This window comes from Aphelocoma coerulescens (assembly GCF_041296385.1).
Source record: "Aphelocoma coerulescens isolate FSJ_1873_10779 chromosome W unlocalized genomic scaffold, UR_Acoe_1.0 ChrW_unloc_scaf_1, whole genome shotgun sequence".
NCBI classification, from domain to species: domain Eukaryota; kingdom Metazoa; phylum Chordata; class Aves; order Passeriformes; family Corvidae; genus Aphelocoma; species Aphelocoma coerulescens.
The window spans coordinates 14,819,928-14,830,839 of NW_027184080.1; the positions used below are offsets into that span (position 1 = coordinate 14,819,928).

Consider the following 10,912-nt stretch of genomic DNA (forward strand, 5'->3'; position numbering starts at 1 on the left):
AATCTGACCTTTAAAGTCAGCATCAATAACTCCTGAGTGCACAAAGATTCCTTGATGGGTAAGTCAGGTTTTCCCACCAGCAGTGCACTGGATCCCAGGGCTAGGGGTCCATATGCATCCAAGGGAACCTTATAAATACCGCTAGAGTCTAAGACGACTGCGGCTGCGGTGTGGATGTCAAAACCGTCTGATCCCTGGGTGCCGTCTCTGGGGTGGCTGGGTAGGCCTGTGCCTGTACTTGTGCCACTCTCTGGGGAAAAGACTGCATCAGAGAGCAATTCCCCCTCCTTGCACCCCGGCAGAAGTTTCCTGACAAAGGCCGACCATCGGCATGAGTCAGGGATCTACAATAGTACGAGCAATGCCTGCCACACCTCTTGCACTGGGGGATCGCTGTGTTCTCTTTTTGGCTCGGCTTAGGCCGCTTCCATTTTTTCGCCTGTTTTGGGTTGCTTTGGTTCACGACCAGAAGATGCATGAACAGGCTGCAGGAACGCAGCCAAAGCAGACCTTTTCCTGTTCCCGGATCCCACCTTAGCGCAGGCTTCGACCATGTCTGTTACTTCAGGATCTCCTGGTAAGGCATCTATGATTTTTCTGCACTCTTCGTTCACGTTATCTCTCACTAACTGCCTTAACAACAACTGTCTTAACCCGTCATCCTCAACCTGCTTCTCGAGAGAAGCAGCGACTTTTTCTACAAAAGAGAGGAATGACTCTGATTTCCCTTGAACTATTTCAGTATATTGCTTTCTGGGCGCGGACAACTCTATGGTTTTACACAGGACAGTCATGCCGACCTGTTGAGCTTGCTGCAGGACGCTAGAGGACAAGTTACCCTGTAGACTGGGATCAGAGAAGGGACCAGTCCCCATCAAAGCATCCACTCCTTCTGTCCGTCTAGGATCATCAGCAGGGAGCTGCATATTCCCTAATGTGGCCTTGTCAGACAGCTTTCTCCAGGTAGTCTCAAAAACTGTAAATTGTACAGGTTGAAATAGGATTTGACCTAAGTGCCTGATATGAAATGGAGCAAGCAAATCTGTATTTATCACCCTTATCATTTGCATAACCTTAGCAGAACCTAGCCTATATTGCGCCACCTTGGATTGCAGGTCCTGGGCAACTTTCCAAGCAATTGCCTCATGCTTATCATGCTCGCCTGAATTTGGGAGAGCCTTATACACTGGGAAAGCTTGGATCTCTCCTTTTGGGGAATCCCTACCATCCTGAACTTCTGGCACAGCCTGTGGATGAAGTTTAACAGCTTCCCGGTTATGCCCAGAATCCTCAATTCTATTTGGCATTCCAAGTGTTTCCAATAACCTCTAGTCACCCTCCTCCAATGCTCGCATCTTAACTGACTCTAAGAAGCAACTGTAGTGGGTCGGACACACTGTTACCGTGCAGTCCTGAAAGGTCCAGGGGCGAGACCGACGCCGCCTTTTCCTTCGCCACGCGGCTACAGCCGCCTGACGACCTGGGGCCAGAACCCCATCTGCCTCACTGCCTGAGGATGAGTCATCAGGCAAAGGCAACTCAGAGACACTGGGAGTGAACAGAGGTGGACGGAGAGGGGCACTTTGGCTAAGTTCGCTAGAGCCAGAACAGACAGTACAGACTGCAGTTGGCTGCGCTGCAGTTTGAACAGCAGCTTCTTTACGGGAGGCCGTCTTGGCCAGGCCCGACCGAACCGGTCCTGGAGCCACTTCTGCCGTCTCTGGGGCTGCAGCCATGCCCGGCGCCGCTGCTGGTCCTTGCTCCGCAGCTGTGTTTGGCGCGGTCGCTGCCGAAACAGCTCTTGTTTCGCCCGCCCCAGCCGCGTTCGGCGCTGCCGCCCCTGGCCACCACTTCTGGGTTTTCCTGCGGCAGCGCTACTTCTGGGCTCGCTGCCGGCCACGCTGCTTCCTGGTTTGGAGCCGCGGCTTCCGCGGGCGGCACGGGCAGTGCTGGCAGCGCGGGCCTGGTGCGCCCCGCATGGCAGGGTGGCTCTGGCATCCGCAGCAGTAGCAAGCTGAACAGGTCCTCCAGCCTTCGGGATATGTTCGGTAACTCTGTCAGCAAAGGCAGATGCTGTATTAAAAGGTCGATGGCTCGGTTCTGCGACTGCGCAGAACAGTCCAGCGCCAAGGAGGGCAGTGGACCACACCCAGGCAGTCTCGGTGCAGTCTCGCCCGGCGCTACGCCGGCTAAGAAGTTAGATCCAGGTGCATACGCAACCGGGCTAGGAGCCGCTCTGGGGGTCCAATTCGCTAAGCGGCTAATTTGCGGCCCTGGATAAGCCATGGCCGCCGTCGAGCTGAGCGGTAAGGCATACTGCGCGCCCTTCTGCTGCCCTGACCCCCCCCACCTCTGCCGGCATGGGGTCCCTGGGGGCCGCGGAGTCCTGCAATTGGGCAGAGTGAGGCGGCGCAGGCTCTGCCTGTGGAGGCGGGGGGGTTTTTCCAAATCTACCATCATTTGCCCCGGAAGCCCAGTCAGCGGGGTCCCCCTCGGACATTCCTCCATCACTCATCACCGAAATAGGCGAGCCAGCTCTGCTATCACAGTCAAGGTCTGTCAGCAGGATAAATAACGAACGCCAGGTTTGATATAATTCTAATGCTGCTAGCTCCCCAGACGGGAGCTCGTGTCGGACAGCACAGCCAAGTTCCTGCCATAGGGCAAAGTCCAGGGCAGTATCTCTGTCCATGGAAATCCCTTTTAAAGTAGCCCAGTCTAATAACTCCCAAACTGAGTTTTCAGGAATGGAAGTGTGCATTATACTAAACACACCTTTCCAGACCAGTACCACAGCGTTTGTTTGTGAGCCGCTGTTTGCCATTTCTCAGTCACGTTGGACCTCCCGGTCCCGGGGAGGAAAGGGGAACAGTGTACCTCTAGAGGAATTCGGCTTGACTCACAGCAGCAGGACACTTCGCAGTATGCAGATCACGTCGGGCAGCACCAAATATTACTGCAGGCCTGGTCCCTAGGGTATATCACCATGTCCCGCAGCCATAGGGAGGAGGAGGAGAGAAGATCCAGCAGGCAGGAATTGTGCAGCAAGATTGATCTATTTAATTATTTTACAAACTCTTTTATAGACTTTTTTCTTCATAGTTTAATTGGACAAAGGATCAGCCACCCCTTGGGGGTAATTGGCTAAAATCCTAAAACATCCATTGCCAAAATATTTTTCTAATATACTATAAACAAGACTTTCCAAGGTTGCAGGTGGCTTGGTTGTTTACATAACTCTGCTACCACTTCTGTGAGAGAGAAAAGTCTCTCACGGACTTAGAAAATAGCAAGAAAATCCTCGCTAGCAGCATTTTTGTACCTACAACCGATAATGGTCCTGCCTACGCCTCGGAGATGCGGCAGTTCTTGCACCTATGGGGTGCAGACCATACCTTTGGTATCCCACATTCTTCTACGGGCCAAGCCAATGTCAAACACGCTCATGGTACCTTGAAGCGTGTTTTGGAAAAACAAAAAGGGGGAATGCATGCAGAAACCCCACAGAGCCGACTTGAAAAAGCTTTGTATACAATTAATCACCTTACAGTACCACAAAATTCAAATAATCCTGTTATTCTGAATAATTTTCTCTCATTGCAGTCTGCAGGCGAGACACAACTGCCCCGGGCAAAAGTTTGGGTATGGAATTTACTTACTAACCAGTGGGAAGGCCCGCATGAGCTTATCGTTTGGGGTCGTGGGCATGCTTGCATTTCCACAGATACTGGGGTACGGTGGCTGTAGAGGAATTTCTTGTGGAACAGGGGCATAGGATACCCCAGGAGAGCTTGGGCAACCCAGGACTGTTGCAGAAGTACCCCTGACGGGGCCTCAGGCTGAAGATAGGCTTGCAAGGCACCTGCTAGCCATCAGCCTTGAACAGCCTTGGGAAAAGGTATACACTAGTCAGCTCCCCTGCTGCTTAGAGGCTTTCTCATGGGAAAGGGGCGTGAACTTTGAAAAAGTATAACTTGGTGTAAGTGAACAATAAAGGGGAGCACGATGCTCAAATCGTATCGGTGTTCGTATCGTGACTGTGGCTGGATTCTCCTGCTCCCGGGACCCCCCTCCTGCTAAACGTGGCGCCGGAACGGCAGGGACCCGAGTGAGTTTTACTACATGCAGGTTCACTTAAACGCGGTAAGACTCCGAATTTCCACATATCGGTGCGGCAGAGCCAGGGGAACCAGAGCGGGTGGCCCCAAAGCCAAGTAAAGCCGGGGGCCTGGTCTCAAAGCAGAATAGAAGGCTGGAGGATAAGTCCCAAAGCCGAGTAAAGCCGGGGGCTAAACCTCAAAGCCGAGTGGCCAGAGATCTTATTTTCGTGTGGCCGAGCGGGTACATGGAGCACAGATGCTATGGACTATGGGGCAGGACCTCGAGTCCTAGCTAATATTCTGTCTATGAGAGGCAAAATTCTGAAAGACCGAGATGTGAAAGCCCTCGTTACGTGGGCCCAGGAACATGCATTATTGAGTCACGCTTTGCTTTTGTTCTCAACCGAAGCGTGGGGGGAAGTTGGATATAAATTGTGGCTGTCCATGATTGAGGGAGGAAAGGAAGCTAAAGAAGCTAAAGCTCTCGGCTTAACCTGGAAGGCAGTAACTGGCACTCTTGCAGAGATGAAAACAGAGAGGACAGTGGCCGCAGCCGCCATAGAGGCTTTAGAGAGTAGCAGCTCTGGGTGTAGAGGCTCCGGGAAAGGAACAGACGGGGGTCTTAGGGAGCGGCAGCCAGAGACCAGGACGGAGTCCAGTGTAGCACGGTTCTTCGGGCTGGCCGCGAAAAGATCGATTAAAGGCACAGCAGCACCCGTCCGCTCACTGCAGGAGTTGCTGGACTCGGCAGGGCAGGATGTTATCCTTCTGATGTCTGAGAGAGAAATGGCTGCGAACGTGGAAGAAGAGCCGCCCGACTCAGGGGGCGGGGCACAGGCAGGCCAAGGAGAAACAGGCGGTCCTGGTGCCCGGCCAAAAGCGGCAGAGCAAACGAGCAGTCCTAAAGACCAGCCGAAAGCGGCAGAGCGCAACCCCCCTCTGCCAGACAGCAGAGCGATGTCCGGCAGCGAAGCAGCTTCTGCGGTTTAGTTGCCTGCAGATCCTGAGCCAGCCAGGGCTGCCGGGGGTCAGCCCCAAGAGGGGGAGAAGCACCAAGAAATGATGCAAGAAATAATAAAAAAGCTTGCTGACTTATCTACACGGCAAGACATGCTGGAGTCCAAAGCTTGTGATATTACGCCATCCAGCACCGTGGTGTCCCGTGGCCCCCAGTGGAGTTAGCACTCAAAGCTCCTACGTTCCCATCAGGAGAATCAAGCACAGGGCCTACAGCCCCTCCCTTCCCACGCGGGGAGGTGCAGCCGTCGTTCCCATCAGCCCCGACGGAGAGGACTGACCCATTGTGAAGGAGATGGAATGGAGTTATCCGTGATGCAATCATTGAGGGTGATTGGCACTCAGTGGATGCCCTTGCTTGCCCTGTACAGATACAAGGGGACACTGCAAAGTGGGAACCCCATGACTGGAAGCTCTTGCAGCAAGCCAAGCAAACAGTCACCATGCATGGCTTGCGGTCTGAAGCCATATTCGGCATTCTGCAGTTTTTCTTTACAGCAGATGTCCTGTGTCCGAATGATTGCATCAGCATCGCACAGTTGTTATTAACCACTTCACAGTTCCTGCTCTGGGAGCGAACGTGGATGCAGCTAGCACAAGAAGAAGCTAGCAAACATCAAGGTGACACAGAAGTCCCACTGTATGCACTCCAAGCTGACATGCTAACTGGGAGCGGAGCTTACGGGGCAACAGAAACACAGCTGACCATGCCCGTAGTCATTCATCAGTTGTCACGGACTCTTGCCCAGAAAGCCTTGTTGTCAGTACCTGAAAAGAAGACATCTCCCCCATATGCAGCAGTCCGACAGGGGCTGTCAGAGCCATATGGTCAGTTCATTGACCGTTTGTCAGCAGCCTTAAAGGATGCAACGGAGCTCTCTGAAGAGCTCCAAGAGCAAATGTTCCGAACACTTGCCTTTGAAAATGCTAATAGGAAAACTAAGACAATTCTTGCCACGTTGCCCCAAGAAGCAGGTGTACACGAGATGCTGGTACGTCCTGCCCATGCAGAACAGTCATCTCAAACAGCTGCTTTTACCGCAACGCTGCAGAATGTCCTGCAACAACAGGGACAAGTCATCGCCGCAGCACTGACCAGAGGGGTGCCCAGCAAGTGGTGCTGTGCTACACATACAAAACCCCGAAGCGAGAAGGCGCAGTCAGCATCAGCTCCTGAGGAAAGTAGCGCCACTCCCATAACAGCTGGAACTCTGGGACCTCCGTCCCGAGAAGCCTTGGGAGAGGCTGCAGACGTGGCTGAGTGAAGAAGCTGAGGACTTTCCAGATCCACCACTCTCCGTAGCAGGAGAAATAGCGAGACCCTGGGGCGAATGTAACAGCTGCCCTGGGTGGTTGCTAGTGACTTGTGGTGGGTGTCGGGGAACCCCCTCCAAAGGAAAAACTAAGAAGGGGTGTTACATAAAATTTTGGGTATAGCACCAGACACCGAGGTAGTGGGAAATTGTTTTTTGACTGTCTTGAGACAGGAGCATTCGCAGACATTTTCAGTCAGCTGTCCACCCATTTAGATCGAGTGAAGGCAGTTAATTTGGCTAGCATCTATGTTTTTACCTGGTGCTTCAGCAGCCAGGGCTCACGCTATTTTGCATAAACTTGCTTGCTGGGAGAGGGATAAGTTAAACATAACTTCGCAGATGCTTGATGAGCAAAGCACAGATGTTACTAGTGTTAGATATACAATATTACAAAATCGAGCAGCCATTGATTTTCTACTACTAGCTCGCGGCCACGGCTGAGAAGAGTTCCAGGGTATGTGCTGTATGAGTCTTTCTGACCACTCTGTCTCCATTCACAAGCACCTCTCTGACCGCCAGAGGGGCCTACACAACCTTTGGGAGACAGACCACAATTGGAGATTGGCTTAAGACTCTGGGTATCACCGGATGGCTGCGTACCTTGGTAGTAGAAGGCTGCCGATTGCTATTTGTAGTTATATTAAGCTTAATAATACTTGGGTGCATTTTTTCTTGCCTTAAAGTGGGGCTGCGGAAAATCATCAACCAGACCTGGGTTGCCCAAAAAGAAAACGGGGGATATGTAGAGGAATTCCTTGTGGAACAGGGGCATAGGATACCCCAGGAGAGCTTGGGCATCCCAGGACTGTTGCAGAAGTACCCCTGACGGGGCCTCAGGCTGAAGATAGGCTTGCAAGGCACCTGCTAGCTGGCAGCCTTGAACAGCCTTGGGAAAAGGTATACACTAGTCAGCTCCCCTGCTGCTTAGAGGCTTTCTCATGGGAAAGGGGCGTGAGCTTTGAAAAAGTATAACTTGGTGTAAGTGAACAATAAAGGGGAGCACGATGCTCAAATCGTATCGGTGTTCGTATCGTGACTGTGGCTGGATTCTCCTGCTCCCGGGAGCCCCCCCCCCCCCCCCCCCCCCCGCTAAACGTGGCTACCTTCAAAATGTGTTTGCCCTGACCTATGGCACCAGAGGCAGAACAGGCAACCTCCAAATGATGTCCAGAACGTCAACCATCCAAATGGTGACCAGAATGTAGATCATCAGCCTAATGACTCTTCTGATGATGACCAAGATGTCAACCATCAGGCAGATGGTCCTTCTACAAGCAGAGACTGGGATGGTCCTTCCAGAAGCAGAGACTGAACTTTAAATTTCTTGTTATGGAGTCAGATAGTTAAAGCCCTTAAGGCTATATTTAGAATTAATAACTGATGTAAATTTCAATTTAGGTTTAATACCTAGTAGAATTGTTATCTTACGAAACAAAAAGGGGGAATTGTGGATACAAATATGCAGCTAGCAAGAATTTCTCTTGCTTCTTTCCAGTCCCGTGAGATTCTTTTCTCTCTCACGGAAGATATTAGTAGAGTTCTATAAACTATGAACACCTGCGACCTTGCAAAGCTTTGTGTATACTACAGTAGGAAAATATTTTGACAATGGATGTTTTAGGATTTTAGCCAATCACCCCCAAGGGGTGGCTGATCCTTTGTCCAATTAGACTATGAAGAAAAAAGTCTATAAAAGAGTTTGTAAAATAATTAAATAAATCAATCTTGCTGCACAATGCCTGCCTATTGGATCTCTCTTCTCCTCCCTACCACTGCGGGACACCGTGATACTGTCCAAGCCATGGGCTTCCAGCTTTTCCAGGAGAATGCCATGGCAGACATTATCAAAGGCTTTGCTGAAGTCCAGGTAGGCAACATCCACAGTCTTTCTCCCATCCACTAGGCAGGTCACCTGGTCATAAAAGGAGATGAGGCTGTTCAGGCAGGACCTGCCTTTCCTAAAGCCATGCTGGCTGGGTCTGATCCCTTGGTTGTCCTGTATGTGTCTTGTGATCACACTCAATATAATCTGTTCCATAATGTTGGAGGTTAGGATTTTTCCTTTTTTTTTTTTTTTGTCAGGGAATTTTCTCCCATTTGTTGGCTAAGAGATGATAATGACAATACTTGAGAGACAAAAGATGTGGCTGGGAGGAGGAGGAGGCGAAAGGGGGCAATTTGCTACTGTCTCTTAGCTGGGGGGCTTTCTCTTAGGAAGTGCAGAGGTACCACAAGAGTTTGGCTGGGGGATCAGGGGCTGGGCTAAACTCGCACTCTCTCTCTCTCTCTCAGGATCAGAGTGGAGACGAGGTTTTGGTGCCGGACTGTTGCTGTCCAAAGGATTCCCTGCCACTGCGAAGTTTTTGTCCTGCACTGCTTCTCCTTATTGTGGGTGAGCCTTTGCTCATAAGAGCAGCTGTTGAACTGGGACCTTTTCAACACCCAACCTCACTGGGAAAGGGACCCCGAACCCCTCCCCCTCTCTGGACAGAGCGTCTCCCGGCTGTGGGAGTGTGTTAGCTTAGTTCAGTCCGGGTCTCCCCCCCATGGTCTTTAAGTTTGGTGTACCCCAGTTGGCACCCTCCCTGTTTTATTTAAATCACCCTGTCTGTCATTTTTATCTCCTCCCAGGACCCTGTCTGTCACTCTGCCACCCCTCCCAGGCTTCTGGAAAGTTCTAGCCAGGGGGCCAGCTGATTAGTCCTGGGAAAGGAGTCCCTCCCTTCCCCTGTTATAGTTGGTTCCCTTATGTGTCCCTCGTTCTGCTTGCCACACCCTTCCCTTCTCTGGTTGGTTGTTCTGTACACCCCCCCCCATGCCCCCCCCCGCCATAAAATGCCCCGGCGCGCGATCTGCAGGTGCTCTGGGTTGGGCACCCCTGGTGGTTGTGGTCCCCCCGTTCGGAGGACCAATAAACTTTCTGGATTTAACCCAACTCTGAGCCTGCCCCCTTTCCTCCGCCGTCTGCCTTTATTGCCGCGGTCCCTTGGAAGGACCCACGAGCCAGACCTCCCATCCCTCCGATATCAGAGGCTGGCCCCCGTTGCCTGCTGTGTCCCGAGCTGACCGGGCTGAGTGGGAACTGTTCCCAGAGGACACAACGGCACCCGGCTGCTTGCAGCAGCTGCTTGCAGAAGCTGTCTGCTGCTGCCCAGCCCCACTGTTTTCTGCCACTGCTTCGGGCTTTTTTGCTACACTTTAACCTGACATCCCGTGTCCGCCTGGATTCCCCGCAGGTCCTGTCATGGCTTCAGAGTTTTTGCTACACTTTGTTTGCCACCCCAGGTGTGCTCATCTCTGCTGTCCCAGCCTACTGCTCCGAGGTTCCTGCTACAGTTAATTTCACGACCTGGAGGGGCACTGAGACCAGCTGCTTCCCATAAGTTTGCAAAGGAAGTCCCTTTTCTCTCTCTTCCACCAGCTGAGCCACCATTACCGTGTGGAGAGGTGGCTGAGCTTGCGCCACAGCTCCCTCTGCAGCCACAGGGGAATCATCGCACCTGCCCAGCCTGGCCAGGAGCCAACAGCACCCCTGCCAGCTGTGGCCATAACTATACCAAAGGAGAAAGTGCTTGACAGCTGAGAGAAGGCTGTTATTGGGACTCTGGGGTTTTTTTTTTGTTAGTTGTTGCTGCTGTTGTTGTTTGTTTGCCTTGTTTTATACATATATATATATATATATTCTAGTAAGGAACTGTTATTCCTTTTCCCATATCTTTGTCTGACAGCCCCATAATTTCAAAGTTATAATAATTTGGAGGGAAGGGGTCATATTTTCCATTCTAAGGGAGGTTCCCACCTTCCCTGGCAGGTACCTGTCCTTTAAACCAGGACATATAACCTTCCCAGGCACTGAAGTCAGGCTGACGGGCCTGTAATTTCCTGGATCCTCCTTCCGCCAGCTCCCTCAGTACCCTTGGGTGGGTCCCATCTGGCCACAAGGACTTGTGGGTGTCTAAGTGGCATAGCAGGTCACTGACCATTCCCTCATGGATTATGGGGCCCATTTCTGTCTTCCAGCTCAGGGTGCTGGTTTCCCTGAGGTAACCAGTCTTACTGTTGAAGACTGAGGCAAAGAAGGCATTAAGTACTTCAGACTTTGCATCATCCTTGATGAGAATGTCCTCCCCTGCATCCAATACAGAATGGAGGTTTTCCTTGGCCCTACTTTTGTTATTAATATATTTATAAAACACTTTTTATTATCCTTTACAGTAGTGGCCAGATTAAGTTCTAGTTGAGCTTTTGCCTTTCTAATTTTCTCTCTACATGACCTAACAACATCCTTAAATATTTCCTGAGTTGCCTTCCCCTTTTTCCAAAGGTCATAAACCCTCTTTTTTTCCCTGAGTTCCTGCAAAACCTCCCTGTTCAGCCAGGCCAGGCTTCTTCCCCTCAGGCTCGTCTTTAGGCACATAGGGACAGCCTGTTCCTGCACCTTCAAGATTCCCTTCTTAAAGAATATCCAGCCTTCCTGGG

At 51.5% G+C, this 10,912-nt stretch overlaps 1 long non-coding RNA gene across 1 annotated transcript in view; it reads left to right on the top strand.

The window, feature by feature from the left end:
- LOC138102772 (uncharacterized) overlaps window positions 1-10,590 on the top strand; it is a 36,840-nt gene extending 26,250 nt beyond the window's left edge. The window contains exons 2-3 of the long non-coding RNA XR_011147532.1: window positions 8,726-8,825; window positions 9,670-10,590. This is a non-coding gene — a long non-coding RNA (uncharacterized lncRNA). The remainder of the gene's footprint in view (window positions 1-8,725; window positions 8,826-9,669) is intronic.
- Window positions 10,591-10,912: the final 322 nt, after the last annotated feature.